Source organism: Petaurus breviceps, unplaced genomic scaffold (genome assembly GCF_028583685.1).
Source record: "Petaurus breviceps papuanus isolate PSGF00001 unplaced genomic scaffold, PetGlider_PUasm1.0 90630, whole genome shotgun sequence".
NCBI lineage: Eukaryota > Metazoa > Chordata > Mammalia > Diprotodontia > Petauridae > Petaurus > Petaurus breviceps.
The window spans coordinates 1,916,858-1,922,001 of record NW_027187291.1 but is presented as its reverse complement, the minus strand read 5'-3'; the positions used below and the strand labels follow the sequence as shown (position 1 = coordinate 1,922,001).

At 47.2% G+C, this 5,144-nt stretch overlaps 2 long non-coding RNA genes across 2 annotated transcripts in view; one reads left to right on the top strand and one right to left on the bottom strand.

Moving 5' to 3' along the window:
* Window positions 1-897: 897 nt before the first annotated feature.
* LOC138143135 (uncharacterized) overlaps window positions 898-5,144 on the top strand; it is a 14,936-nt gene continuing 10,689 nt past the window's right edge. Inside the window, exon 1 of the long non-coding RNA XR_011163618.1 lies at window positions 898-1,619. This is a non-coding gene — a long non-coding RNA (uncharacterized lncRNA). The remainder of the gene's footprint in view (window positions 1,620-5,144) is intronic.
* Window positions 3,020-5,144, bottom strand: part of LOC138143136 (uncharacterized) — a 3,131-nt gene continuing 1,006 nt past the window's right edge. Inside the window, exons 2-3 of the long non-coding RNA XR_011163619.1 lie at window positions 4,334-4,435; window positions 3,020-3,180 (exon numbers count right to left, since the gene is read on the bottom strand). This is a non-coding gene — a long non-coding RNA (uncharacterized lncRNA). The remainder of the gene's footprint in view (window positions 3,181-4,333; window positions 4,436-5,144) is intronic.

The window sequence follows — 5,144 nt, the reverse complement described above, 5'->3', positions numbered from 1 at the left end:
ATCTAACTTGCTGACTTTATTTTTTAAAAAAAGGCCATTCAGCAGAATGGTCCCTGAATATTTATTCTAATCCTCTCCCTGAATTTTACTCTTCCCTACTGTATCTGTAAATCAGTAATGATAAAGTAGGAAAAGCCACATAAATTTAGTGTATGAGAGTAGGGAAACCACTAAGCTGAGAATTTGGAGCCTTAGCTCCTCTACTAACTTATTGTGTGACCTTTAAGTTTAACTTTTCTAGTCCTTTTGAAAGAATCCATGTGTTTGTGAAAACCAGGAATTCCAATGCAAAAAAAATTTTTTTGTTTGTTTCAGAGGACTGAACTAGATAATGAGGTTCTTAGGTCTTTAAATGACCTTGGATAAGTCTCTTTCATCTGATCCTCCCTTATCTCATCTGTCAAATGAGGACATTCCCAACTCCCTCCAAGTGGTCAAACAGATGAAGTGTCACAGAACCATGAATGGAATCTAGTGATCATTTAGTCTAATGGTTCCCAAAATGTAGTCTCCGGACTTCGGAAGTCCCTAAGACCATTTCAGAGAGCCCACGAGGTCAAAACTATTTTCATAATATTACCAAGATGTTTTAATTTTTAATATCGTAAATGTAGATAACTTACATTAGCAAAAATTATTTGGGGGATGTCCTCAATAATTTTTAAGAGTATAAAGTTGTCCTGAGACTAAACAAATTGAGAACTTCTGATGCAATTCTCTCATTTTATGAATGAGAAAACAAACTAAAGCTCAGAGAGGGAAGCGACTTGCTTGGACTCACACAGCTGGGAAGTAGCAGAGCTTTATGATGGGGGGGGGGGAAGCATCCATCTCTCTGTCCCCTAAGGTGTAGGTGTCTATCTGCTTGCCTGTTGCTTCTCTCTTTTCTCTGTCTGTATCTCTATTTGTCTCTCCTTCCTTCTCTCTCTGTCTCTGTCTATCTCTGTGTGTCCCCCCCCACACACACACACACCACTCCCTTTCCTCACTCTCTCTACTCTCTTTAGGGCTTGAGGACCTGTCTTTACGTCTTTCCCCAAACCCATTAGTAAGATGATACATGAGAGTCGCTGAGCTTTAGGGAAGAGGGATCGCAGTTTCATAAAACTCCTCAGCCAGAGCCTGCAGAAGGTTGCTCTGGAAGCTGAGCTCTCTCGGCGCAACTGACTCTAAGCCTGTCTGACCCTCGACCTCGACCCGGAAAAGGAGAAATGGAGGGGCTGGTAAGGTGAAGCCCTTTCAGCTAAAGACCGCAGCCTCCAAAGGCGGGGAAGGGGGCCTAGGGAGAGAGCAGGGACCTACCCGGGCCCTGATTTCAACCCCTCCCCTTCCCCTACTAGCCTGCCAGATGAGCTGTCCAACTAGTTGGGCCCCTTTCTGTCCATCCCGCCGGCGGCAGCGTCGCCTCAGACATTGACACTGCGCAGAATGGAGCCACAAAGGGAAGCTAGGGGATGGTGACCCAAGGCTGGGGAGCCAGAGCCTCCTGACTATAGAGCCTCGGGCTATCATTCCACCTCCTCTCTCCAACCTTAGCTGCCGGGGACCTGACTACGTGAGCCGGACGCCTGGGTTCCCCTCCAGTGTTTAGAGGATTGAAAGGCCAAAGGGTGCCGAAGGTAAGGGGTATTTGGGTGGATCTCACGCGGATATTGGCAGAGTTGGGAGAGTAGGGGAGAGACGGGCTTTCTGCTCCGACCCCGCCCTCATCTCCCCACCCCCAACTTGAAGACGTGGAATCGGCTGCCTCTGGACGAGTGGAACTGCAGGGACAGAGCAGAGGTGGGGTTCAAGGATGGATGGTGTGGAGGAAAGTGTGTGTGTATGGGGCCGGAGGTGTCTCCGATTCGCTTAAACCGCAACTGTAACCTTGAGCCCAGGCCTAAACCGCCGCCCTCTCTTCGCCTCTACCCACAGAGCTCCCTCCGCTATCAAGCGCATCTTTTGGCCCTCTCCTTCGTCCCTAAAGTGCATGGGTGGTGGTGCATGGGTGTGGGAGAATAGAGAAGAGAAGGGAACTGGAGACCAGTGATATTTCCCGCCCCCCCCCCTCCCCCCATCCACAGCATCAGGCTCTGTTTCCCAAAGAAACTCTTACCGTCACCTCATCCCCCCGGTCTGAGACGATGACGGAACGAAAAATGGGGAGACATCTTCCTAAAATAATCTTTACCACCACCACCAACCCCAGTTCCCGTCGGGCTTCAGACAGGCTACATAGCCTCGGTCTTCCCAACTGCAATCTCGAGTTCAAAGCGGCTTCTGGGAGACATAGAACTTGTTTCCTCAGCAATTCGAGATGAGATACTGGGGATGTGGCCATTGGAGGCGGGGAAGGGGGGGGGGAGGATATTTTGTTCATTTTTGTTTGTTTGTTTGGTTTTGCTGGTAAATCTTGCTTAAGCCCCATTTCTATTTTCCAACTTCTGGGCCTTCCTCCATGCTTTTCACAGAGTGGTGTTAATGGTTTGTTCGGGTCACCGAAAATATTCGCCAGACCCGGGTGGAAAGAAGGCCCAGGCAGGCCTTTCCGTTCCTAGGATTGTGTTACTGAGAATAAGGGAATTTGTTGGGGGCGGAGGGGAGACAGCTGTCGCTGGAAGAGCATTCCTGAGTTTGTATCGGGGTGGAATGGAGCCCCAACATAGTAATGTAAGTTGAAGTTTTCGATGAGAACCGTGGAGCCAACTCCATAGCTCCCGTAGGTGTGCCTGCTCGGTCTTGCAAGGGTGTAGAGAGGGATGTGTAGGTCTTCATCCCTATTTAGATGCATTCGGGTTTGTTTAGTTGTAGGAAGAAGACGGCTATATGGCTCAGTATGAGCATGATATAATATAGACAAGGCCTTGTGGAATTCAGGTGGTGCATATACTTAGCAGCTGCTGTTTAAGGAGTCTTATACGAGGAATCGGTAGCTTTGTGTATAGATGCCTCTGGTTGAACCTAGTGGGCTCACATAGTATAATGTGAATATACTAAATATAACAATATGTATATATACAGGGATACATTACAGCAGTTATAGAAAATATCGCATTTCAATTTAATGTGGCTTGGTATAGTATCCCTCCAGTCTGAGGCGACCTGGAATGTTGACACCTCAAGCAAGACGGAAAGTTTTCAACCTGCCTTGAAAGATGGAAAAAGGTTTTCAGCCTGTCGGTTCCTCGGACCATGTTCCTGGAAACCAAAGAATCTGCTGATTAAAAAAAATTTTTTTAATTAATTCTCCTTTTCTAACTCTACTTTGGAGGAGCTATGGAAACCCTTGCCACTCCTTCACTATCCAAAGGGTCAGAGAACAGGGATTTAGCTCTCTTCTCTTTCCCTTCAGCCTATTCTAAAATTATTCTACAGCCCATTGTCCTGTTCTCTCCTCACCCACCTGGAAACCAGCCACATAGCTAGCTTTGCTCTGTTCCCAAGCAAGTGACAATCCCTTGAATGAAAACCAACCTCAAACTCCTAACATCCCTCCTTCCCACCCCGAAAAAAGGGGGTACTGAAAGAGATCTGGTAACTTTCTTTTTGCTTAAATCCAGAATCTAAGAGCCCCCCAAAGGCCTTTTCACATGAGTCCTTTCTGCTACCACTCTAAGCCCCTTAACTGGGTCGATTCTCTCCAGTTTTCTTCATTTTGCTCTGTTTTCCAAATTCAGCATCCCAGAGGAAAATAAAGTCTAAATTGAGGTGGAATCTTGAGCAAAGAGGAAGAAGCTCTCCAGGGCTTTCTGTTTCCAAGGAAAGCTTTCTTGCTGAGGAAGGGGCTTCCTTTGGGTCCTTTCTCTCCCACCGATCCTACAAATTTAGTCTTCCCAAAGATCAATTTCTTCTCCCCACCTACCTCCCTCTCCTTTCAACCTCCAGCTGAAACAGAATAGGTCAAACCAGACCTTGTATTTAGAGAAAAAAGGCCATTGGGCCCTACCCTTATTCTGAGCCTACAGCAGCTGCTTGTCTCTCCCTCCTTCAAGGGCTGTTTTCTTTCCCTTTTTGTCCTGTCCTTTGGATAAACTGGCAGTGGACAGAGAAGCAGGGGGTTAGAGAGGGAAGGTGGGGACTCTGGGATTTGTTCATCTCGGCACCACTAAACCCCAATAATTTTGTCCATGTTATCAAATTACCCTGGATTCAACCTGCTGTTCTCCTTGAACTAAGGTGTTGGGCTTTTGGGAATATTTGCTTGTTTTTAGCAAAATTATCTGCTTCTGCTCTCAACTCCAGAAGAAGGGGAGAATTGGGATTTGAAGTCCGGTAATTTGGACAGAAACAGCATTCTTCTGCTGCCACCCTTCCCCTTCAGCCTTGATTATTCCAGGCTAAAAAGATTTACCCGGGTGTGCTTTCGATGGATCCCGAATGACTGTTATTCGTGACTGTTTCAGCTGACGCCTTCATTTTCCACCTGGTTCAGAATTTTGGCCTTTGAGCCAACCTGAGCAAAAGAGAGTCAAAGACAAATATTGAGACCTTTGGACCTAAGAGAGGGAGTCCAGGGCTATCGCTGGAGACTTTCCTTTCCATGCTTGTCTTTCTCTCCCGGTTCCCACCTTGTATGAACTCGGTGCAGAGACTGGATTTAGAGTTGGAAATAGCCTAACCCAATTCCTTCATTCTTAGCTTTGGGACCCAAGGTGGTAGTGACAGGGGAGGTAGCTGGGAAGAGGTGAAGAAAGAAAGAGGGGCGAATTGCTCAGAAGGCAAAATGTCCTCATGCAAATCTAAGAAATATTTTTGGTAACTTGGATGCAGTGCCTGGGGATGATTGTTTCATCTTTCCAGTTTCCTTTGGATGCTTTGGTGGTGGAGACAACTGGAGTGAGCTTGCAGGTCTTGGGATCAAACCTGGCTGCTTGATTCCACTGAAGGGGTGATATGAAACGAGCGGATTGGCAATTCTGCTCTCTTCCTTAAGGTTTGACTAGGAATTTGAACAAGTCCTTTCCTTCTCAACCACAAAGGTTCCAATTTCTTAAACAGCCCAAGGCCTTTCACATTGTGTGTGTGTGTGGGGGGGGGGGGGCCCCAGTTAACCCCCACAAACCTTTTCACCTCTCCTGTGAGGCTCAAAAAGCCATGCGAAGGGGGGGGGGGTCAATCTGAAAATAGCCCGCAGGTACCAGCACGTTGGTCCTTGTATCTTT